Here is a 27,083-nt window from a genome sequence, read left to right as displayed (position 1 = left end):
TAAATTCATAAAGTTGAAAATCATTCCTTAATTGAAAAATGGTCAACGTATGTGAACAGGCAGTTTTCAAATGAAATTAAACTTATGTATAATATGAAAAATATTCCAAATCATTAGTGATTAGAGAAATGCAAACTAAAACAACTATGAGGTTCCCCCTCACCTACCAAAAAGGTAAAAATAATTGATTTTAGAGAAGTTGTGGGATTATTGTGATACTATTGCACTAATTTTTTTGGTTGTTTTATTTTTGCAAGGCAATGGGGTTAAGTGACTTGCCCAAGGTCACACAGCTAGATTATTAATAAGTATTTGAGGGCAGATTTGAATTCACGTCCTCCTGACTCCAGGGAAGAGGTTCTATCCACTGTTCTACCTAGCTGTAGCCACTAATTCACTATTGATGAAAGTGTGAAATAATCCTGCTATTCTGGAGAGCAATATGGAAGTATAGTCAAAGAACAATAAAACCAATCATACCCTTTGACCCAACTATACCCATGCTTGCCTATATCCCAAAGAAATCATAAAAATGGGAAAAGTTCCATATATTCAAAAATATTTATAGCAGTTCTTTTTATAGTGGCAAAAATTGGAAATTGAGGGGATGCTTATCAATTGGGGAACAATTGAACAAGTTATGGTATATGAATGTTATGGAGTATTATAAGAAGAACTGTGGAGTGTCTATAAGAAACTATGAATGGTGGGACTTTAGAGAAACATGGAAAGAATTACATGAATTGAGGTTGAAGGGAGCAAAATCAAGAAACCACTGTACACATTAATAACACTCTGAGTTGACCAACTATGATGGTTGCAACTCCTCACCATAGTTCAGAAATCTAGGACAACTCTGGGAGACATGTTATGGACAATACTATCTATATCTAGAGGAAAACAAAATAAAATATAATAAAAAAACCTATAGAATCTGAATGGATATTATGTTCACTTTTTAAAACTTTTCTTATGTTTTTTTTTCCTTCAGACCCCATGGTTTTTTTTCTTTTCCCTTAGTCCTAACTCTTCATACACAAAATGATTAACATGTAAGCATGTTAAACACAAATGAATGTTCAACTTTTACTAGACTATTCTCAGATGGTGATAGAAAAACATGTAACAAATATATAACATGATATAAAGTGATATATATAAAAATGGAGTTGAAGGAAAGGGAACAAGGAAGAGATTCAACAAATTTATCTTTAACATTACATAAAGGGGATTTTTCCTTTGGATGTATTTAAAGCTACTATCTCCAAAAAATTTCTTAATTATTTAAACATGGCCTAGTCCTTAGCAAATCAGAATAGCTAAAAACTGCATAAGCCATCAGAACTTAACACTGATCCTTTTGAATATCTCTGAACCCTAAAAAGTTGATCAGAATAATGTCATCATCTACATTTAATAAGGAAGACAAATCAAACAATCTTCCTTTAGTTTCCTAATTCTCCCATTAGAATTTCAGACTTAAAATATGAACAGAAAAATGAACAAAATGGAAAATACTTTGACATTTGCACCACTTTCCTGGGTGAGAAATCTGGACACAGTGGTTTTGTTTCCAAATAAGATGGCTATGTGATATTTATTTCAACTATCTTCTTTTCTGTAGTTAGTTAGCAAAGAATACATCTTGCAGAATGAAGAAATCATGGAGACAATATGATAAGCACTTAAAAATTCACAAAGTCATTCAGAAAAAACCCATCATATAATTAAAGTATTTATGTCTATTTTCAATTTATTAGAATGAGTGAAGGTATTTTTACGTTTAGCAATCTAGGTGTTGGTGGGTCCAGGGGGTAGTGAATGAGAGATTTCTATAGGGAGCTAACATAGCATCTGAAAAGGATTTATTTTTTCCCATGCCCATTCAGCTTACATAAATTAAATAAATGATTATTTACTTGTTTGCTTTCACAAAGATAATGAATTGTGCACTGGCTACTATCTCATCTCTCTGCCTCCTTTCTCTTAGTGGATATTAGAAAAAGTGGTTTTTGGTTTCTGTAAATGGTGTTATTAAATCACAGAAAAAAGCTCATTTTCAAGAGCTTGTTGGGTGGTTGTAAAGACAGCCCTAGGGCTCTTTCTTTCCTTAGCTCTCTCTTTCTCTCTATGAGCTCCAGGAAAAAAAAATGTGATGAGAGGTTTCACAGCCTGTAGCTTCTTCTCCCTTAAAACATACTAAAAATGCCATATATTTCTGTGTGCTGTTTTCTGTGAAAGCATCTCAGTCACATTGGGAATCTGCCTGAATGTCTCTATTTCTCTTTCACTCTATCTGATTGGACAAGGTACCACTTCAGTTAGCCTATCAATAATGAAACCATATTCTTGTGCTCCTTCATTCAAAAATCACCTCCTAGGAAGACTCTCATAATGAATTCTTTCCCAAATTAGTCCCTAAAACTTTTCCTTTTTCCTTTTTACCTTTTACTACCATTTTACTGGAGGCTCTCTGTCAACTGATATCATTCTACTTTCCCAACCCTGGCTTTCATCACTTTCCAGTATGGAATATCGTTTTCTATAAGAACATTCTCTTTAATTTTTATTCCTTTATGCCCTCTTCATTCCTCTCTAGATGTCATTAAAGAAGTCCAAAATTCAAAGTGACATCAGTTCACTTACAGCCATTTAGTCTATTGCAAATCTCCAAATACTACCATTAACTATGTACTCAACAAGTTTCTGCTTAAAGACCTTCCAGTGGTGGGAGCCAACACTTTCTGAAGAAGTGAATTTACCTTTTGGAAAATTATAACCCTTGGGAAATTTTACTTTTCATCAAGCCAAAATTTGCTTTCTTTCTTCCTTCCTTCCTTTTTAGTATTGATCTCTAGTGCTTAATAGACAAAGTCTTCTTTCAGTTCTATGGCAGCCTTGAAAATCCTCAAAGGACAAGCATGGGATTGTAGAAGGAACACTAGATGTGAAGTAAGAAGACTTCAGTTCAAACATTTTCTTTACTTTTCTACCAAAATTCAATATAATACCCTGTATTTGAATTTTTAGAGCTTTTTATAACTTCTTTTCTACCTTTCTATTCTTTATATGCCTTACTCCCCTCCACATCGTCACTAGACTAGTGGAATTCACCTCCCTGCTAACACTCCATCTCCTGACTTGAGGCATTTTCACTGACTGTCCTTCATACTTTCAGTTTTCTCCTTCCTCATCTCTTCCTTTTGGTATCCCTGGATTCCTCCAAGTCTTAGCTAAAACTCCATCTTCTGCAAGAAGACTTTCTCAATTCCCCTTAATGCTTTTTTTTCTTTCTTAGATTTACCTTGTATACTTCTTATATATACATCTTTGGTTATCGTTTCTTCCAACTGACTGTGAGTTCCTTCAAAGTCAGTACTGGTATTTTGCCTCTTTTTTTAAACCCTAGCATAGTATCTGGCAACTGACAAGTCATTCTTGATAACTTGATTTTACCACTCTGAGATTCAACTTCCTAATTGAAATAAATAAAAAATAATAGTAACTTAAAGCTATATAGTTTGAACTTTATGACTTCTAAGATCCATTCCTGTTCTATGATCTAGATATGTTAGACAGAAATAATAATAGCAAATGAATAGCATCTGTTTAATGTTTCTAGGTTTGTAAAGCACTGCAATATATTATCACATTTGATCCTCACAGTTGGGGAAAGTGAGACTAAGAGAGGTTAAAGGATTTGCACAGAGTCACAGGTAGGATTTCAACCTCAGGTCTTCTTGACTCCAAGTTCAGTACTCTTATACTTACTCAATTCTGTTAAGAGGCCTAAATTATTTATACAGCATAGGTGATAGAATATTAGAACTAGGAAGAGATGGTAGAGATTATCTCACTAGTCCCTGCTTTTATAGATTAGGAAACTGATTCTCAGTGATCAAGTAACCGGCACATAAATGACAGGACCACAAGTAGATCTGAGGAATATCTTCTCCTAGTGTGGTAGACTTTCCAGCACCACTTGTGACTTTTTGCTTTTGAATAGATAGTTAATTCTTACTACTTACTAGGGTGTACTTACACTGGCTTATTTGAATCTCTCTCTACAACCAAAGCAAAACTGAAAGCATCACTGGAATAATTCATACACATCATGTTTTTGTTTTTATTTCCCATCCCCAAAATATGTTTGCATTTTAAGTTTCTTTTATTTCCTGTGAATAGATTTTCCATCTATCTTTTGTTATTATAAACCAAATTTTAGTGAGTCATGACAGCAACCAAACAGTGACTATCACAGGGCAACAGTTGGAACTCAAAACCCAGGGAATTGTTTTAAACTTACTGAAAAGCTAATCATGGGAATGTGAAGAAACAACACTGTACACCATGTCTCAAGAGCAAGAAATAGGCTGCTTGGTGCAAACAGTAACTTTGACTTATTTACCATCTAAGAATTCCCTTCTTGGAGAAGGCAGACTTGATGCAGTAATAGTGGTCCAGAATAGATAGCAGGGTGAGTAGGGCTAGTGATCATAGGTTTAAAGACCTGATCCAGACTTGCAGAACAATGAGGGCCACTCCATTATTAGAGCTACATTCATTAGGGAGGGAAGGGAAAGGAAGACTAGAAAATATGAGAAATCACCATTCCTTGTCTACTTACCTGCCTTTGTGCTGTTTAAGATAGGTCATAATGCAAGGAATTATCATTCCTCCCAGAAGGAACAAATTCTATTTTACTCTTGTTTTGACTTCAACTGATTGTTCAACAATTATTTCTTGTCCATCTGTTCTATGAGTCACATCAAACAAGATAGGTTCCTGCCTTCAACCAGTTTACAATCTAACCGAGACAAAACCAAAACATGAAAAAGCTAGAGAACAATTCTGAAAAGGAGTCAAGTCTGGATTTAACTAAAGCCTTACCTGTGCTTTCATACATTAGGGAAATTATTTCACTTTCCTCAGTCTTGGTTTGCCATTTATAAAATGAGATGCATAGTCTAGTTCATTTCTGAGGTCTCTTCAACTTCTAGGAATCTATAAATTTAAAATTCATTTATGATATTTAGAAGTGACTGCATTCATTTCTCTACAAGTTATTAGTACAATGTGGTGAGCTGGAGCCAGTTTGTGCTGGCTCTTGAGACACAATTGTTAAATACTGCTTGGGAGTATTTATACTTCAGAAATCAATAACCACTGCAAATAAGGACTTTATTAATTGTTTATTGATTATCAATACTTAAGAAATTTATGAATCATATTTCAACCATAAAGATAAAACTGTAAAGTGTATTATACTCCTGGCTTCCTTTTATGAAAACTGGTTGTTAAATACTTACTAGTTTACCATTGTGTATAGGATATTCTACCATGAGTATCTAAACTGTACTAGCTATACAACAGGGCCATCACACCCAAATTAACTTACCTGGATTCAACTAAATATGCTATACATGCACATCTTGGCAATATATAGATAATATCACATGTGAGATATTTCTATCTATATCTATAGTTATAGATATTTGCAATGCTTGCCTAGAATGAATTTTTACTTTTCAATTAGTGATTTTGGCATGGATAGTAATGGGACATGGATTGGAGTACAAGTGGGATGAGGGAAGACATAGACAAGACTGGGACTGATGAAACTTGGGCTTAATTTTGGTGATTCTGGCTTTCAGTTTTCTAACCTATAAATTATGGATAAGAACTAGACTATATCGTTTCAATCTGTAGAATTCTATTATTCTTACTCTTCTGTTAGTTACATTTATTACTCTATAACAGATTTCTTTATTTTCTCATACTAGAGCCTAATCAAGTTATCTGGAAATGAGAATGAGAGTAAAGAATCTAATGACTTTCCAAAGAATTTAGTCTACTATACATGATATTCAGTCTTTATTTTGTATGTACTAAATATATGTGCCAGACACTATACTGAACTCAAGGAATAGAAAGAAAAAAAACCAAAAATAACCACGAAATAAAAGGTCCTTCTTCTGAAATTCACAGTTAAGTGGAGAAGACAGCATGTCAATAAGCATGAATAAACATATTTAGATAGATATGTTTAGAGAGATATAGAGATAACTATATCTCTATATCTATGTCTATGTCTTTCTATCTATCTTTCTATCTCTTTAAAATATAAATTGTTGATTATTCAAAAGGAAGACATTAGCATTAAAGTGGATTAGAAAAGTCTTCTTAGAGAAGGTGATATTTTATCATGAATGATGCCTGATGCTAAAGAAGCCAGGAAAAAGGAAAGAGGATAGAGTACATTTCAGGCAAAGGGGAAAGCTAGTGAAAGTGCCAGAAAACAACAAGAAGACCAATGTCACTGGAGTGCAGAAGATTTGGAGCTGAATAAAGAGTAAGGAGACTAGTGATTTAAGAAGGAGACAAATTATGAAAGGTTTTAATATCAGGATAGAGGATTTTATATTTGGTCTTGTAAGATAGAGGAAGACACTGGAGTCTGCTGTATAGGGTACAATGTGGTAATATCTTCACTTTAAGACAATTAATTTGACAATTAAGTACAGATGGAGGAGAAGAAACCCTTGAAGCAATAAGACAAAATAGAAAGTTATTGCAATAGTTGAGGCATAATGGAATGACTGACTGTTAGATACTTCAAAAAATTTTGACTTTAACTTAATCAGCATAAAGAACTAAAAGTGATATATTGAATGTCAAAGTCATACCTTCTACTATATGTATTTATATACTTGTACCCCACTATCACCCCAATAGAATGTAAGAAGCTGTATGTACTTTGAGAACTGTTTTGTTTTTGTTGCTGTATCCAGGAGAGTTTTGCACATAATTGATGCTTGATAAATGTTTGTGATTTCAGATTGAACTGAAACTTTAACAAATCTGTACACTAATATAAATCCTTGTTATTATCCACATGGATGATTCTGTCCAGAAAGTTGCCAAGCTTCCAGTTCTTTGGGCTTTGATATCATGGACCCTGGGGCACTTCTCTTCCTGGTTACATTCACTACTTCAAATTTTTACTTTGCTACATTTCACCCCTTCCCCACCAAAGATCTATATGCCCTCTGCCAAAGCTCTCTTGTACAGTTACTATAGCCTGAACTTCTAACATAATTTTCCAAGGAACCTAAATACCCTCAGTCAGGGGAAACTCTGCTTTCATGTTTCAAAAGAACCTCCTAGATTTTTACAGAGAGCTCCTGGCATTCATCTGGGAAGAAGGTAAAGAAAAGCAGGGTTATAGAGTTCTTCTTCAGTGGAGGTCTTCATGACTTTTCGACTGTAACCTCTTTTCTTAAATGGAGTCAGGCAGATCAACCTCTCTTCATTCTAAGCAAAGGTTTATCAATATTGAATTAGTGCTGTCTTTCATTTACCTAAGGCTACATCTACTCTCACACAAATTAGATTACCTGAATTCAGTCAAATTTGTTATACACATAGCTTTCTGCTATGTGTATTTGTATATATGTATATATATTTGTTTTATATATGTATTACTTATGAGATATATTTGCCTATCTAAAATCTATATTTATAGGTAGATATACATATTAGTAATGCCTGGTTTGCATGGAAATTTTTACTTTCCAAATGGTTATTTTGGCATGGATAGGCATAGGGTATGGATTGGGAATCAGGTTAGATATCATTGTTTTTCAGGCAGTACTGTATTTGGACTGAGCATTCATAATGCTAGCACCTTTAGCTTTGACTTCTGGAAATCACCCAAATGAAGGCCTATCTACTTCCATGAGCAATTATGGGGTATGATCTTACATTCTACACAGCACTATGTGTAGTGTAAAATAAATCCTTCTTAAAAGACTAATTGTTGTATTAATATCATGATTATCATTACTGACTTTATCAAAGTAAAGTTACCCCAGAAACTTACTGCCTTTTTGCAGAGAAAGAAAAAAATATATAATTTTTCTGTTTCAATCTAGAATATTTGCTTCTAGAAAAACTCTATTTGGTGAACTTTTAAAATTCTCAAATATCTTTTAAATAGTTCAAAGACTAGCAGACATGATAACTTGTATTTACCCTAAGGGGCTGTTTCTCAGGAAACTTCAAAACTATGTTCTCCATTCTTTGCTAAATTTGGGGGCCATGATAGGTTGCAGTGATTAGAACTAATATTTGGAAATTCTAGGGATGTTTGAGGACTGAAAAGACCAGAGGTTAATGGCCACAAGGGATGACATGAGAATGTGGTCAGAAAGGAACGGGCAGTTTCTGGTACTATTCCCTATTTCTGTGACTCTATCAGGAAAGATCTAACATTTTATAATAAAAATAATAAAAATTAATAAGAATAACTGACATTTTGATAGTATGTTGGCACTTAGCTCAGTGTCTGGCACATAGTAGGCTTTTAATATTTATTAAGCTTATTGACAGCCTGATTCCTTTAAGGTTCTTAAAGTGCAAACTCAAGTTAGCATGAGTTAATAAGAGTTAATAAGTGCGATATACTTGAAAAAGTTAAAATATGCCTTTAAACCTCAAGTAAAGCTCCTCAACACACAAAAGTTGGGGATCCCTAGTTAGAAGTCATGTATTTTAAAATAGAGCTAACCTTATATAGAAAGACAAAGTAGATGATGGCCTAAATGGTTGTCCCTGGAGGAATTCTTGGAAGTCCCTAACACTCTTAAAAAGTCATTCTATGGAGTAAGCACTGCCTCCTCCTAGTTTCTCTCATAAAATGAATTTATAGATTGGAGAATTAATCTATCAGGTAAGTTATAGTTGCACAAAGTTTAGTGTATCCAACTCTCTTGTCTACCTTATAGTAGTCAAAGAGAGAACAGGAAGTAAAAGAAGGGACACTACATACTGATGAGAGAAAATGGGCAGGATTAAGGTGTGAACCTTGGAGAAAAATACTCCTTTTACAATTTTGTCCACAAAGATTTGCTTCTGAGTCAAAGTGAATAAAAGAACTGGACTTGATGTAAGGAAGTTCAGAATTCAGATCCTTCCTCAGTACTTAATAGGTGGGTGACCCTGGGAAAGTCACATGAGATTTCTTAACCTTTCGTTTCTCTTATGTAAAATGAGGATAATAATATCTCCAACTTCACAGGGTTATTGAAAGAATCAGATGAGGTAACCTATTCTTAGAGCTGTACATCTTTAAAAAAGTTCTTATATAAATCTTGTAAATCTATAATTACGATCCCCTTTTAATCCTTAGATTTCCCATGATCCAGAACCCTAGCATTCTATTCTTACAGAAGCTCTTTTTGGTTTGTAGAATGTAGAGGAAGCAATAGGATTTGGGCCAAATTCCATTACTTTGTATTCATAGGCTATTTTCCTCAAGGCCCATAAGAACAGTTCATGAATAGTCGAGAGCCAAATTTGGCCCATTTAAAATATTATGATATTGTTCAAAATAATAATGATAATAACCTTGCATTGAGTGCACACAAAATGTCTGGGCCTGTACAAAACACAGAACCAGTTCCATTTCTTGCCTGGTAGATGGTGAATACCAGGGAATCTTTTTATTCTTCAATCTGGTGACAGACATTCTTGAAAAACCGGGCCATTCTTTCTTTGTGACATTGTAGCCTCTTGCTATGAATACTGAGTGCTGTTATTCTTTGCTACACATTTCCCTCCTAGAAATCATTAATACTTAGAGTACACATACTACTTTGTAACCTTCATGATCTTTAATATGAAGGCTGTCCATTTCTTAAAGTATTTTTCAAAGAGGTCAAGTGCACTGACTAAAATAGTTCTAATCTATGCTGCTAATTCTAATGAATATCAATGTATCTGCTCAGATTCCTTCCTCCATAGACAGAGAGATTCTTATTTTTCAATTGATATCTTATGACAGCTGGAAATTTCCAATAAAATATTTTCTAATATTTAAAACCTTTGTCTCTCTTAAAAGGGAGGAAGGGAGGGAGGGAGGGGGAGAGAGAGAGAGAGAGAGGAGAAAAGAAGGGAGAAGGAAGAAAGGAAGGAAAGAGGAAAGAAAGAAAGAAAGAAAGAAAGAAAGAAAGAAAGAAAGAAAGAAAGAAAGAAAGAAAGAAAGAAAGAAAGAAAGGAGGGAAGGAAGGGAGGGAGGGAGGGAGGAAGGAAGGGTGAAAGACAGAAAGAAAAAGAGGGAAAGGGAGAAAGGGAGAGAGGAAGGAAGAAGGAAGAATGAAAGAGAGAAAGAAACAGAGAGAAGGAGGGAGAAAGAAAAGGAGAGATGCAGGAAGAAGGAAGAATAGAAGGAAGGAAAGAAGAAAAGAAGGAAATATGGGAGAAAGAGAAACAATGAAAAGGCAGAAGAAAGGAAGGAAAGGAAAGTAATCCCATAATTTATTAAACTTCTTGATTTTGTGAGAAAAATATAATAGGTTTCAGGGAACATCTGTAAGTCTGACATCCCACAAAACCTGTATGAAAAGACAGAAAAAGAGAGATACACAGTCTCTGAGAGAGTGAGACTGACTGCCTTACTTCAGGAGTGAGAGAAGGTACGATTAAGTTGATGCGTAATAATGGCATTATCCTTCTCTCCTTTGCTATGGTGTCTTTTAAAGTAATTACATGAAGTAATAGGAGTAGTAGAACAGCTATGAACAAGTTAATTGGGCCCTATTTGAATTTATAGGATTGCAATTCTGTCTAGCTAGGAATACTATTCTGAAACCGAGTGGCAATCCCTCATCCAATCACCAAGGAATACCAGAAAGACTTGTGCTGTTACAGTAAAGGTTAACCAAACCATTGCATTATCTCTTTTTGTTCAGTAGCAGAATTGAAGAAGTGGTTGGAAAGAGATGTGACAGATATAAAATCAATCACTTAGACATTTCCTTATGTCCAACTTTGTTTCAGAATGCCATGCTTGTTCAAAAGCCTTCTGCACATTAGAGACAAGAATCAGGAATTAAGACATTTGCAAAGTGACTGCTTTCAAATCAGCGGCCATAGGAATTCTCAGCTTCGCTCATCTGCTCAGGCTCCCACCAACCACATGTCAGGCCCCCGCTTTTAGAATGGGAACCAAAGAAACCGAATCTCAAAGCAAGCTGGGAATTCAGAAAGATTCTGGAAATGAAGTGGGCTGGAATGTTTCTGGGTCTCAAGTCCTCTTTGGTACCCTTGTCCTAGGACTTCCTAGAGCCACTATCAGTCCTTTACACTGATTGAGTTAAGGTCAAGCTTTTCTTTTCTTTTTTGTTTTTTTGGTAGAAGGAGAATTTGGATTTCAAATGAGAAAGATAGACAGAGACAGACAATAAGAGAATCAGAGACAGAGAGAGACTGAATCACAATCCATAGATCTATCTGCTGCCATTCACTCCAAGGCTGATCAATCCAGTGAATCACTTTAGCTGGTAGCATCAGGGTGTAACCTCTTAGCCAATGGGGTTTCTACTCTATGTATTTTCAGGGGACCCAATGGCACATTTTTACTGAGACCTGTCACGATAATATGGAGTGCCAGACAATGTACAACAGGACACACCCACTGTGAATGAAGAATGTTCAGAGTGATGTATGGCCCTTGTCAGCCACAAACCCTTTACTTGTTCACAGAATGTAGCAGTGTTCCCAGCAGAAAGAATGCACTGAACAGAAACAAATCAAAAGTTTTTCAGGATGATTTTTTTTCACCTTTTTCCCCAGGAATGAATAGCGCAAAACTGTCTCAGAGTATTTTTTTTATTTTATTTTTAAATACCACATTCTGACTTCCTATTCTGTGCCTTGTTTGTCCCCCTGGATTCTTTAGGAAGTTACCTCTTTCAGCTTGCCTGAGTTGATCTCATTAATAAAAGAATGCCTTTACAGAAAAGAGTTTCTAAAATTATACTGTAGCCTAGAATTTCAGGAGTTGGCTTTTTCAGCCTGAAGATAAATTTCGAAAGCATTAAGCTTACTTTATCAAGCATTACACCTGACATTCTCTCATAAATTTTACATATATTTTAACTTATTTTAATATCATGTGGACTTGGTTTAAAATATTCTCATGAAGTTACTAACATAAAGTTTCTCAGCCATAAATTAGTTGTTAAAAATTCTCAAGCCCAAACAAGATTCCTTGCCTTAAAATAACACATGTTTAGTTATTCCTGGCTTAGACATCATACTCTTGATATATCAAAACTACTAGGGAATCAGTTGTTTTGCATTTTGGGGAGATTAAATACATTTTGACATTCTTGTTGAAAACATTTTCTTAGTCCCACATTTCCCAAAGTCCTGGATATAGTTCGTATCATAATCTGGCAAAGTGTGGTCCCTTTTAAATCATAGTAGAATACAATGAGTGCATATTGGTCAGTGGTTGCTATGATTTCGTTCTCTACAAACTTGTCTCAGTAGTGGTAATAACAGCAATTTTCTTTTTAGATTTCATGGAATATCATCGAATAGTCAACCTTCTTCCACCATGTTTTCACTTAGGTACTTTCCATTGTCTTGCATGTGAAACATTCAGAGCCCCAACATACCCAAGTTTTCTGCACAGATATGTGTATTAATAGGATGAATTGGTAAGCCAATAGTAAATCTATATAAACAAATGGCTAATTGAATTAGAAAGATCAGTCAAACCAGTTGCTACAGTGAATTCTCCAAACAGTTTTCATAATGCAGTGCTTGATCAAAAAAAAAATCCTGTGTATTGGAGATAGGAATCAGGAATGAAGAGATATGCAAGTGATTGTGTTCTTCAAATCAGCAGCATATGAAAAGTCTTGGATCCCATCAAATGAGTTGATTCAGAGTAGACTTAGAGTTTCATCTCTGGGTACTAAGAGATGCTAAGTAGCCTAATGCTGAAAGGTTAAACTTACTTCAGATGGGGTTAAATGAACTAAAACACTAGAAGTTTTCTTTCATTCTTCTGCATTCACTGGAAATAAGATTTATGATTCTATAAAAATCTCAATTAACTGGATCCTACTTATTTTGAATCCCAAATCCCCACCCTGAACCAGAATGTTCCCCCCCTTCCCAATACAATATTGTAGGACATATTAAGAAAACAAACTTACTACATGGAACTAATTAAAAACATGCAAATAATTTTAGATTATACTGTAAAAGCTTTTTATACAGACCAATTTCACATACATTAAACATCTAAACTATTATTAGTATTCTTGTTTATTTTAAAGCCTAAAGGCAATTACTAAAGAATAATTTAATTAATTTAGTACGTTATACCTACTAGGGAAGGAAAATGGATGCAAAACTTAGAAAGATAGTAGCAGAAAATAAGACATATGAAAAGGATTTAGGGTTATGCCCAGGTTAACCCAACATTATTCATTTTAAAAACATTTACTGTGCCTTCTATGTGCAAGATACATGTGATATAAAGTTACCTCTGAACTTTAAAAAAAAGAAAAGAAGAGGGGAAAATGAGCAAAAGCACAGAAATAGGCAAGAGTAGGACAGGAATAGGATAAAGTAGGGTTTAGCAAGAAAATAAGAACATGTAAAGGGGAGTACTAGGATAAAGATTAGAAATCCCCAACTGAAGGGGGAGCATAACATAATCATATTGGTACATTTAAGAAGATTATTTGATCGAATTAGTGTAGGTAGTCAAAAGGCAGGCTATCAGATAGGAAACTTGCAGTAGTCCAGATAAGAGGAGATGAGATGAGATGAGATGAGATGAGATGAGATGAGATGAGATGAGATGAGATGAGATGAGATGAGATGAGGACTTGAGATATAGTACCTGCTCTGGAAAGAGGGGCAAATGGGAATAAGATTGTAGAGGTAGATACAACAGGGTTTTCAAAACTCTTTTGATATTACAGGGTGAGGACATAGGAAGGTCAAAGATGAGTTCCAGGTGATTAGAGGATAGAGGTACCATTGATATGAATAGAAAAATGATGGTGGGAAGTGGGGCAAATATAGAGGGGAAAGAAGAATTCAATGGTAGATCTATTGCATCTAAAGTCCAATGGAAACTATTGGAAGAGTTGCTTAGCTGACACTGGGAATATGGTATTGGATCTCTAAGGAAAATTTGAGGAGGAGAATGGAGATTGAGGAATCCTATGGACAAATACAAAGTTCAATCAATAGGGGTGATATCAAGGGAGGGAATACAGAAAGAGAAGATAAGAGTACTGGTTCATTGACAGGACCTTAAAGAGAAGCATCTATCACTGGCAGAAGGATAAGGAGGCAACAAAAGAGAGAGAAAAAGATAGTGTCTTAGATGCCAAGAAAAGAACTGATGGGTATCGAAAAAAATGTATCATATGTTTCAGAGTTCAAGGAAAATAAAGGCCAAAAAAAAAGAGGGCATAGTATTTGTTGAAAAGGAAGCTAACAGGGGTAGCTAGGTGGTGCAGTGGATAGAGCACCGGCCCTGGAGTCAGGAGGACCTGAGTTCAAATGTGTCCTCAGACACTTAATAAATACCTAGCTGTGTGGCCTTGGGCAAGCTACTTAACCCCATTGCCTTGCAAAAACTAAAAAAAAAAAAAAAAAAAAAAAAAAAAAGGAAGCTAACAGCAACTTTGAGGATAGTTGTGTCAGCAGAAAGGACAGAAAACCCATTTTTACAGAATACTGAAATCCTAGATAATCCAGCTAAGGGGGGCATTTAGGCCACATGGAATAGTGTACAATGAGATAGCTGACTATGACTCTGGGCAATTTAAGGAACCCCTTGGAAACTGAGGCAGATATGTCAGACTCCAATGTCTGAGCAATTCTTTATTTTCAATACAGGAAGGAACTTTATGAAGGGAGCCTTATGCCAATGAAGTACTCTATCTGGGCCAAATTAATCAAAACATGAAAATATATACATATAGACTACATAATATGTGTGTGTGTGTGTGTGTGTGTGTGTGTGTGGTTGATCTTGGCCTTTTTATTTTTTTTCATTTTTTCATTTTTTAATTGCTGCTTTATTTTTATTTTTCCAAATACATGTTATGGAAGTTTTTCAACATTCATCATATGCCTAAGTATATTTGTAAGATATAAAATTTCCTTCCACCCTCCCTTCCCACCCCCCCCCTCAGCAGTGAACAGTCTGGTGTGTGTGTATGTGTGTGTGTGTGTGTGTGTGTGTGTGTGTGTGTGTGTATGTATATATATATATATATATATGTACATATATATATAATATGTTAAGCACATTTATAGATTAGCCATTTTTGGTATGAAGAATTAGGATTAAGGGAAAGAAATACATAAGGGATTATTTTTTAAAAGGGAATGTTGCATTCATCATATTCTGAAAGGTTTTTTTGCTTTGCTTTGTTTTGTTTTTCTTCCTCTGGATGGGGACAGCATTGTCCATAACCAGTCTAATATGGTTGTCCTAGTTCCATGAACTACTGAAAACAGCTGTATCTATCAAGGTTGACCATCTCACAGTGTTGTTGTTGATGTGTATATTGTTCTCTTGGTTCTGCTCCCTTTGCTCAGCATTAGATCCTGAAACACATCCCATGCTTCTCTAGAGTCCTACTGTTAATGGTTTTCATATAAAACAATAGTATTCCATCCTATTCATGTATTATAACTTGTTTAACAATGCCCCAATTGATGGGCATCCCCTCAATTTCCAATTCTTTGCCACTACAAAACAGAGCCGCTATGAACATGTGGGATGTTTCCCATTTTTTTATGATTTCTTGCGGACATAAACCTAGAACTGGAATTGCAGGGTAAAGGGAATAAACAGATTTATTGCTCTTTGGGCATAGCTCCATATTGCTCTCCAGAAAGGCTGGATCCATTCATAACTCGACTATCAATATAACAATGTCTCAGTCTTCCCACACCCTCTCCAACACTGATCATTTTCCCCTTTCTGTCATCTTAGTCAATCTGATAGGTGTGAGTAATGTGACAATATTGTACTTTTTTTTTTTCCTACCATTCTGTACTGTCTTACACATTATCTGGATCACAGATCATGTACTGGTGACCTTAACTCTTTCAATTCTGGAACTCTTGCTCTGGGATTCTCAGATTGGTGAGTGCCTCCTGGGCATTCTGATATCCGTCTTGTTTCCTCATGTGTCTAAATCCCCTACTTCTAGTTTCTCTGGAAGAACCAAACAAATCAAAACTGTAATTACCAGTAGAAAGAGTTTACTGATCTATTCCACAATGATTTTAATCATCTTACCTCTGACTTCTCAGACCAAAATACTCTTTCCTGGAAACTATTTTATTTGCTTCTGTTAACGGTAAGTTACTTCATTGAACTACCTCACCTTTGAATTCATATTCCCAGCCCAGGGAGAGACAGTATGGCATAGAAAGTTGGACTTAAAATAATCAAGAACCAAGTTCAAGAACTTTGACACATACTGGCTGCGTGACACTGGAAAAATCTCACAATCTCTATCTCAGTTTCCTCCTCTGTTAAATAAGGATAATAATTGCACCTAATATCCAGGGTTCTTATGAGGATAAAATGCGATATATTAATTTGTGTCTATTATTACCAATGAGATCATAATCCTAGTCCTTATGTCCATCTTGCATACAGTGAAAGTTTAATTAATTTTTTTTTCATTCAAGGACCCCTATGGTCTTCTTAATCCCCTTCTTTAAGCATTCTCCCAAATTGACTTTGAGGTAGATATGAGGGTCGTCTGAATTTTGATCATACTACTTTCTTCTCATCTGAATCCTCTCAAAAAATATTTCAAAGAGATGATTGAATTGCACCCATTTTGACCTATAGGATTCTTAAACATAAACTCATTTAAAAAAGGACATCTACTTCCAGACATTTGATCCAACCCAGTTTGCCAGTGGCTAAACAAGGGAGCAGGATGTAGGCTGAATATCTTTGAGCACAAAGTAATCGTATCGAAATGCTCTTTGTGCTGATTTTAAGCTTTAACAAAAGTACATATCTGGACACAAAGATTTTTTTGGCTCTGCCATAAGACTAATATTTATACTACTTCTGAATGATGGTTCTCTATTAGCCCTGGCAAAGGCTATTTTCCAGAACCATGAAAGGGTATTGTGCAAATATTGTTGGTATGGCACCATAGATGGAAGGGCAGTTACTGACCTGAAGATGACTTAATAATCTTAATAATTTTCTTATGAGGTGGAGAAAGAGGTCCTAAGTACCCTGGGTCACTCTATGATCTCTGACCCTTTAACTCCCTATAGCATATTTGATATTTTCTCAAAGGGTGATTTATAAATTGCCTTCTCTTATTTTCCTTTTCATCCTTACAGTCCCTTTTTATATATGTTAGTTCTGTTGCTGGTTTTAAATATGAATAATTCTCTGAGCTTTCTCTACTAACATCCTTCTTCTCTCTTCTTCCCATAACTTTTGACAAGCATAATCTGGGTGACTGAAGAAGATAAGGCATCTTACCATTTAAGAAAATTTTTCTTCTTTCTTCAAAAGAGTCAGCAAATGGAAGATTCAAACTTTTCAAGATCTAGAAAGAGTCAGGATTTCATTTATATTTATGTATGTGTATATGTATATATATGTATGCATATTTCATATATATACAGATCAGACCTATACATATAAGTGCATATGTGTACAGACATTGGGTATTCATACGCTTGGAACATATTTGCATGAGGTTCAGGTGAGTTGTTTACCACTCATATATTTAGACCTTCCCTTACTCCATCTCTACACACTGAATCAGTTCATCTTAAAAAGACCATATAGGTGAGCAAGAGTTGCCTTGTAAATGAAAAATTTATTGTTCTGAAAGAGGACTCAGTTCTATTATCTACATTTGTTGATGTTGTGTAAAGGGTGGGCATTTAATGATGAATAGCTAGGTTCACAATTCATAATTCTACTAGTTTCTCTACATTAGCATGCAAGGTCTCAACAAAAAAAAAAAAATTTAAAGCTTATTTTTAGGGGAAAAGTCCTCAATGTGCAGAAAATTCTCCATAATCTTCCCCTACATAACAATTAGCCCTGTTTTCTGGTTACCTGAATTGTATCAAATAGTTTCATGTAGCATTGGTAGTTATCACCATGCTTATGATCATCCACTCAAAATATGATTTCTCTGGTTTCCCAGAAAGTCAGTATAAGATGAGCTAATAAAGAACAAACTACAAAGCATGTTTGTACAATGCAAATTGGCAGCAGTGGTAGATCTTGGAGCCAGAAGATCTAGGGTTAGACTCCAATTTTGCCAACCTTCTATTTGGATGGCCTTGGGCAAGCCATATCACTTTTTATAGGAGTCAGTTTTCTCATCTGTAAAATGAAAGGGCTGTAAGAATTCCCACTCTGAATTGATGAATTCATGAATAACTAGATTTTTCTTTAGAAAGGGAGCTGGGCTTAAAAAAAATAGAACCTTGAAGAATTTGGTATAAATAAGAGAATGAGTTAGGTGACATGAGATACTGCATTTATTCCATTGTAAATGAGGACAAAATTCTGGCCAGCTATTGTCGCAGGTGAAAAGTGTGTGTGAAAGCCTACTCTGGTGCCTTTTAGATAAGGGGCTCCCTTAGTCTGAATAACCTGCATGAGATTTATACACAGAGCTGCAATGGGTACTTTTTTTAAAAAAGGTGTCCTTGCTTACAGAGACTATTAGTATAAGTACAGTAAGAAAGACACCAAGCAAGGAGCCCTTTTGCCACACCCTCACTGCACCTTTGGGAAAGTGATCCTAGGTTGGAGAATAAAATGCAAAAAAAACCCAAACCAAACTTTTTTTATTCTACTCACTGAGATGCAGAAAGAAGTTGGTCTCACTTCTACACTGAGGATGGACCCAAAGTCACTGTTAGAACAAGGAGCTTCTGTCAGCAGGGAAAATTTTCTAAATATAAAGGTTAAAAGAGCTTAATAAAATAAGAGGCCAACTCACATCCTCCCTAGAAAGAGTAGGATGCTTTGCAAAAGGTCATGGAATAATGTTGTTGCTGCTTGGTGTGAAGTTCCTTAAATACCCCCAATGTGTCACAATGTCCATGAAAGGAGTCCTTTATAGCAAGTTTGGATTCATCCCCAAAAACTCTGAGCTGGCTGCTATAAGAGGTTTCTTTCTTGCACTCTCTCGCTCTGGGGCTATACCACTTATGCTGGCATTCCTGGGGCTTTGCCGAACCATTCTACAGTCCCTTTACGATCTATGCAGAAATTATCTCTATTTCTAAGTCATCAAATGTAGTGCGTGGGCATAATGGCTGCCTTCCAGTGAGCTGAAAAGCTCTCATGGCTTGGCATACATTTTTTCCCCGGGCCCTCTAGTAATGGCATTTCACTTAATACAATATACCCCTAACTGAGTTTTAGTGAATTCAAATGAATTTAGTCTCCTTATCAATATCCTCTATTTGGTTGCAAGATTGCTCTTCACTGCTCCCTGCCAATAAACCCAGTAGAAGTGTTGCCTCATTCCCTCCAAATTGTTTTTGTTCTCCTGCTATGAAAGTGTGCATCAGGAAGGGAAGAAGACCTATATGAGAAGGATACTTTTATATCCAAAATGTAAATACCAATAACTCAAATGGATATCCACTTGAAAGGGCTACATTGGCATGAGTGACAAATGCCCTTAGGATGCCAGCTGCTATAAGGAGAGGAATTGAGACTGAGAATAAGATGAATTGCTTGTTTGGAGTCTTATATGATCCCAGGCTATAGTCCCAAATTTGTAATAAACTAGGAAGAGACAACTTTCTCAAATTATACTTGAGGAAACTGAGTCCCAGTGATGTTAGTTATATGGTTATTACAGAGAATGAAATGAAACAATAACCTCTGACTCCAGAGTCAAGATTCTTGCCACTGTAAGACTCTCTCATTATGTCTTGAAGGGTTGCTGTCAGAGTCTAATGTAGAAATGCTGACATGCAATTTGGTAACTAAATTCAGTGTGAGTGCATTCCCAAGCCAGGGTAGCACCTGTCCTAGAAAGCAGGAAAAGACTCTCTTGCTGTTTCTAGGGTTCCTAAATTAGTTCTTTGGAGATTACTGATCATCTGTAAATTGAGGCAAAGGAATGTTATCACTTAAGTGAAAATTAGCTTGCTGGAAATAAAAAAATATGTTTTAATGTTTTCTAAACTACTGTGACAAAGTTTTCATTGCCCTCTCCTGAGTCAGTAAAGGAAAGTATTCCTGGATATTTCACCCAGGGCCAGTCTTTCAGGTTATAAAGAAGGCATTTGTCTTTATGGTAGGTAGTGGGGTAGTGGGGGTTCTCTTTCAGGCAAATCTTGAATTTGATCACCTATAAGGTCCATTCCAACTTTGAAATTTTATGACTCTAGGAAATTTAGGACTCATGTCATCTAATCTCATCATTTTACAGATGTGGAAACCTAAGCCCTTCAAAGTTAAATAACTTGGTTAAGACTTAAGATCATAGGAGTTAGAGCAAGAAGAGACCATATAGATTACCTAGTCCAATTCTCTTATTTTAACTGTAACATCCCATCCAGGAACTACTTTCCCAATGTGGTACTCATAAGTTTTCAGGTTCAGTCCTCAGTGATGTCAACTAACAATCCCTCAGGTTCCAGATGAGTACTCTTTATGTCTATACTACCAAAGATATAGATCATGAGCCCCCTACTACTGATCTTACCTTTAGTATGCAGACCTTTATCACCTCAGGACTATACCATACAACAATTTCCTAGTTGGTCCCATTGCCACTTATCTCTCTTCATTGTTACAAATTAGTCTCCCTAAAGAGTAAATCTGACTGACTAGGTTAGACTTTGTGGGGATAGGAGACACCAGCGCCTAAATAAACTCCAGTGGCTCCTTATTATTAAATATAAAATTCTCTATTTGACGTTCAAAGTCTTTCACAAACTTTGTACTGCTCCCCAACCTTGCACTATACTTCCCCATGCACTCTTTGATATAGTGACACTGGACTCAGTGTTATTCCTTAGTGTCTCTGGGTCTCTTCACTGACTGTACCCTATGCCTGGAATGTTCTCCCTCCTAATATATGCCTCATGGCTTCTCTGACTTCCTTCAAGTTCTATCTAAAGTGCCATCTTTTCTCTCTAATTCTCCCTCCACCCTCAGTAATCCTAGTTTTGTCCATACTTTTCAACACCTACAACACCTACAACTCTTCATCCCTTGCTCCCAGGCATAGAATCTCTGTTGTTGGGGTCATTCATTTGGATTAGCTCATATTTTCAGTTGAAACAATGCCTTCCAAGGTCAGTTATCTCTTGAATTCATAACTGCTCTCTTTGCTGCTGTCTGCAGTCAAGTTCCTAGACAGTTGTTCCTAACCTACAACTGCTTAAGCTCTCGTCATCTGTGGCTATATCTCTGCTCTATGCTGCATCTAGTTTGTATTTGTTATTGTTGTTCTTCAGGTGTCTTACACTCACGTCTGAATCTTTGTGACCCTATTTGAGCTTTTCTTGGCAAAAACATGCCAGTTCCTTTTCCAGCTCATTTTACAGGAAATATATGGTAAGTAAGAGACTGAGACCAGATTTGGAGGAGTCTTCCTGACTCTAGGACCTGGGATCTCCTACTGGATGACTTATGTCACTGTAAGATGCCATATCCAAGGAGGTGGGAAGAAAATCCATTTCCTCCCTTCCCCCAACTGCTTCTGGTAAAAGCATAGGAATCACACTCCCCAAGTCTCCCTTCCTTGAACTATACCAAAAGTAAATCTAGAGTTGACATAATTAGCTTTTTAAAGTCATTTGGGGCATAACCAAATATTTTACTAGTCAATGACAAACTCCTTTTCTAATTTAATAAAAACAAGAAGAATGAAACATCAATTCTTTAGGACTAATTCCTCATTATCTGTTATAAGTTTTTATTTTTCTTTTGGTTATTATATCAACTGTGGTGAGTGGAAGGAATCAAATTCTACCTACTATGTACTGGTAAGGAAAATGAGACCTTGAGTAATTAAGTGTCTTACTGAAGACAACACATGTAGTAATAAAATAGACCTGAGATTTGAACTCACATCCTCACTCCAAATTCAGTACTCTCATCACTCTCTTACTGCTATTTCTTACTTTTATATAAGGACCTGTATTCTGAAAGGGTCTGTACTCTTTCTTCCAGCCCTGGATCTATGTTACTCTTCATAAAAGAACCACTTGCATTCACATTTCCTTATCAAAAGTCAATTCTACTCTGAAAGAATCAACTATGCCATTAATATCTTAGTTTGAATTGGTTTTCAGATAAGCTCCAAGGGCAAGGCCTTGAAGGAGCTATTATCATAAGTTTGGTTGTCTTGCTACCTCTTACTTAAGTTTTTTTTTTCTTGATACTCTCTGCTGAAATATCATTATACTTTATCTGTTTACATTTTGTATCCCTCCAAACAAAATATAAATATCTTGATAAGAGCATTTTTTTTTACTCCAATGCAGTGTTTACTACCACAGTGCCTTGTACTCAGTAGGCACTTAATGAATGCCTAAAGAATTGAATTGATAGTCATTATAAGCTCAGGAAAGAACCAGGAGATAAGGTGCTGCCCATAAAGAAAAAAAAATGTATTGTTATGGGATGCCCTAATGTTAGAGGTGTAGCTGGAAGGCAGAGTATGTATCATAACCCAGGAGGAGAAATTGAAATGGAGATGGAAAACATCAAAGACCCACTTCAACATTTTATTTACATCTTCCCCAGCCTCCCTCCTCTGATGTACAAGGCATCTGAATTGAAGATTGTATTTGACTTAGAGGAAATGGAGAAAGAGTGGAGGGATGAATAAGCAGAAATGACATTTAAGAGAAAAAATAAAAATAAAAAAGATCTTTACCTTGAAAACTTCCAAGAATGGACCAAGTACTCAGTAAATTGTGGATTCAAACAAAGAGAAAATATTTTCTTGGCCTTCTTAACCACCAACCCACACTTGGATGTCATCCTTAGGCAAGATAGCCCCAGACACTTTAATAAATCAAGAAGCCTCTCAGAAATAGTCTAAATGAGATCATCAGATAGATTAACCCCTTAGAGACTCAGGTGGAAAGAGAAGAACAAAAGAGATTAAAAGAGAAGGGGGTTGGGTTACTTTGCAAGGAATCACTCTATACATAAGAAGGACTTTAAGTATTTTAAAAATATAAAGGCAAGAGACTGCCAGTTCTAATAGAAACAAGGTCATTCAGTCACAGAGTCCTGGTCACCTCTCATTGGTGGCATGCAAATATCTAGGGATTGTGGGTAAAAGGAGGTTGATTCAATGACCCAGTTTACTTAGCTTGCCTACTTTAAAATCCAGAGCTGCCCTGGGTCTCATACTCACTGTCTACCTACTTTAATCAGCATTTTGCAGGCAGAATATTAGCTTCTTTCAGGGTAATTCCATCTGTAAATTAGTTTCAAAAGAAGCACCTGAAAGTCTCATATAAATATTTTTTTTTATTTTAAATACTTCAAGATTTTCATTTTTATGAAATGTTCATTTAATTTTTTTATTTTAAACAGCATATAAGTCCCCCTTCCGCCCCCCCCCCCCAAAAAGTAAATTTAAAAAATGAAGTAAATACTATATATCTCAAATGTTCTGAGTATACTTTTTTTGATCTGGTAGAAGAATTATGAGAAAAAAATGAATTAGTTTCTTTCCAACCCACCCCCACCCCCTTTAGATTTGTATTTTGGTAGGTACAGGTTTGTTTTTTATTTTAAAAAAAAAGAATGATAAGTTCAAAACTCACCTCCTTGATAAAGAAAGTCTTTATTATCCTTAAGAAACTGTCCAATGACAGATCCAAATCAGATCAGCATTAAAATGCTCTGGATGGAATCAATCTAGCAAATAAACATTGATGCAGCTCTTTCTATATACAAGGTACTCAATTATTCTCTGATGATACAAAGGCTAAAAGGAATCATATTCTGTCATTAAACATGATAACTTCTAGAATGGAAGTCAACATGAACATATAAGGTAAATAAAAGAGAGATAGGAGGCAATTTGGCAGAAGAGTGTAGTATAGTGGGAAACAATAGCAAATGTAGAGATAGGGAAAGACTTCATGACTAAGATGGCACATGAGTGAGTTTTGAAGGAGAATCAAATCAGTTATGGGAGGCCAGACCAGACCTGACCAGAAGAATGGAAGAAAAAGGACTTGAGCTTCCATGGTTCAATCTTACCCAGATTTTCTCCCCAGTGAATATATGATGTCCAACATTTCTGTTCCCTCATATTTCACTGTCATGGAACTGAGTATATGATAAGTTCATCTTAATTTTCATTCAATGGGTTTTATTTTTCTGAAATACCAAGAAAACTATTAGAAATCTTAGTCACATAAAGAGGTGGTCTTTCAGTAAAGACCCTGGAATGAAAGACCCTACTAATTGAGGTTCCAATAAGAAGTCCTTTAAAAAAGTTTCCTCTCTCTACTCTATGGGTTCTCCCATTTGTGTGATTAGGTAGCAGTAAAATTAATGATAGTAATGCAATATGAAAATGTATAGAACTTTCAAGATTTCTACCATATACTGTCTTATCATGGATAATTAAGAATAGATAAAATTGGTTATCAGGTTGAATATAACTCTTAAGACCTATACTCTTCAATGCTAGAAAGCAAAATTTCAGTTTACAATATGCAATTGGATGGAAATATCATGGAATTTTTCTATCTGTAAACACACAGACATAAGATGAGTGGAGAGGGTCATAGTGGGTTTGAGGAGACCACAATATGCAACCAACTAAGAAATACATAAGTAAAGAAGTGATAAAATATCAGAGAAATGTATGATGGTGAAAAAAAGATTTGTGTGCCAGTCATATGTTAGGAGAGAAGGATAACCAAAAGACTATTCAGAAGTCCGTTGGTATTCACACAATAGAAAGATAAAGTGAGGAAAGTCTAAGCTTAACTGTCAAGAAAATAACAGCAATCATTTAAATGCAAAAGAAGGGAAATAAATTTATTCCCAACTTTTTCTTCCCCTTCTACATACACACCTTCACATGGCTTGAAGATTTAAACATCTGCCTGGAGGGAGCCCTGAACTGAGAGTCATGAGACCCAGGTTCTAGTCCTTATTTCTTTGTTCTCTATATATCTGTGAGACCTATCTAAATTACTGAATTTCTTTAGGTTTGTTTCCTCAACTATCAAAGGACTGGACTGATGTTTATTTTATATCTTTTGCTAGAATAAAATTCTATTCTAAAAGATAAAAGAAGAATCAAAACAGTTTAAGCAAATAGACCAGTTCAATGAAGTAAAAGAAACATATAGTTGATTGTTTCTAAATAATTCTAGTGTTATTAAAAATATCTTTCTATTCAATCTGTAGATGAGGGACATTTTCAAAGATATAGAAAAAGACTCACAATTTACTTAACATAATTGGTACTCCATAGCCTCTTTAATCCAAGCTATAAGAATTTAATGCTCCCTTTCAGAATGGCAAGGTCCTATTAGGAAATTTCATATCTATGGTAGATCTTTCTACTAGTAGAATGTTATATCAGGTAGCATTACAATAATGAATTAGATGATCTAATAAGTCCATCTTAAAATCTCAATTTTAGTTCATACATGTTATAAGGAATTAGGAGTGGGAATTAATAAGTCTTAGATCATTAATCATCTTGAGTGATGAAAATCAAACTTTCCTTTTTCCCTCCACTGTTCTGTCATGATCAGACCTTGTTCCTATCAGTCAAGCATGGAATACAGGGAGTTACCCATTGATTGAACTAATCCCTGGATATTTCACACCCTAAAATCAGTTTCTCCCCCTTCCATTGGTGTATTCTTAAAATTTACATCTTTTCAGTTTCCTGTAAAGGTCTTATATATGATTTGGATAATCTGCATTCAAATGACATTACTTTGACTGGCCATATTAACTTTTCAAGGCCAGTTTTCTTGATCACTACCAAAATAAATTTCTTCTTCCATTCATGATTTTCCTCAAAATATCTCTCTTTCAACCCCAAGCTAAACACGTGGTTCCTTGCATATGCTGTTCTCTTCCTTTGCTTCCAAAAGGTGTCTCTGCTTTTATCTCTCTTCTCTCTCTTCCATCACAATCTCTGTATTATTCCATGACTCTCTAAATCAAGAAATCCTCTAGTTTTAATCATTCATACCTCCAAATTTCCCAGTACATAAAAATGCTTGAATCCAAGATATGATGGCAGAATGTCAAAAGATGTGGGTTCAAATCCTCTTTTTGACTAGTTGTTTGAAATTTCCAGTGGCTAGGGAAAAAATGCTTTCACCGTGAGAAAGCATGCTAAGGGTAGCATAAACTGTTTTCTCCAGGATTTCAATGAACCCATAATTTCATCAGTCATGACTTCTTGCCAATTTGTCTTTGTTTTTCCAGTGTGATACAAGGCATGTTATAAACAATAAATTCTTATTGAATGAATACATGAACAAATTTGTCTTCTTTTTTGTCTTTATTTTGTCAGTTTTTGTGAAGCGACGAGGTTAAGTGATTTGTCCAACTGGTAAATATCAAGAATCTGAGAAAGATTTGAACTTAGGTCCTTAAATTTAAGGCTGGTATTCTATCCATTGTGCCACCTAACTATCCCTGGTTCTCTTTCCAAATACATGTTTAGGCAACACTGGGCTAGGTCTTGCATTTGGTCAAATAAAAAAAATATTAATAATTGATAAAATGACTTTCTAGTTCTTTTCAAATCATATTCAAGATACCCATCTACTATGGAACTAAAGTACCCCTCCCCAACTAGAACTGTCATAGAAGAAGTGAAAAACAAAATGTTTGCCTATAAGGAAGGCCTGGAATCTGGAAGGGAGAACTGGGTTCAAATCTTATATCTGACATTAGCTGTATCAGCATTGACAACTTTCCTAATCTCTCTAAATCTCACTCACTACCTAGTAAGAAAGCTGCAATTTTTACCAGTGAAAGAAATAATGGGATCATGGATTCAGCAAAATATGAAATTCTCTCCATATTAAAACATCTTCTGGAGACAGCTAGGTGGCATAATGGATAGAGCACTGGCCCTGGAGTTAGGAGGACCTGAGTTCAAATCCAACCTCAGACACTTAATAATTACCTAGCTGTGTGACCTTGGGTAAATCACTTAACACCATTGCCTTGCAAAAAAAAAAAAACCAAAACAAAACAAAAT

General features: G+C 35.5%; 1 long non-coding RNA gene across 1 annotated transcript; it reads right to left on the bottom strand.

The window, feature by feature from the left end:
* Nucleotides 1-2,790: 2,790 nt before the first annotated feature.
* Nucleotides 2,791-18,751, bottom strand: LOC141514055 (uncharacterized). Its single transcript, XR_012475940.1, has 5 exons — nt 18,698-18,751; nt 17,354-17,420; nt 4,891-5,004; nt 4,628-4,807; nt 2,791-2,941 (listed from the first exon to the last, which is right to left on the bottom strand). It is a non-coding gene; the product is annotated as an uncharacterized LOC141514055 (long non-coding RNA).
* Nucleotides 18,752-27,083: the final 8,332 nt, after the last annotated feature.

The sequence above is a fragment of the Macrotis lagotis genome, chromosome 1 (assembly GCF_037893015.1).
Source record: "Macrotis lagotis isolate mMagLag1 chromosome 1, bilby.v1.9.chrom.fasta, whole genome shotgun sequence".
NCBI classification, from domain to species: domain Eukaryota; kingdom Metazoa; phylum Chordata; class Mammalia; order Peramelemorphia; family Peramelidae; genus Macrotis; species Macrotis lagotis.
The sequence above is the reverse complement of the archived record's forward strand: the minus strand, read 5'-3'. Positions and strand labels throughout refer to the sequence as shown.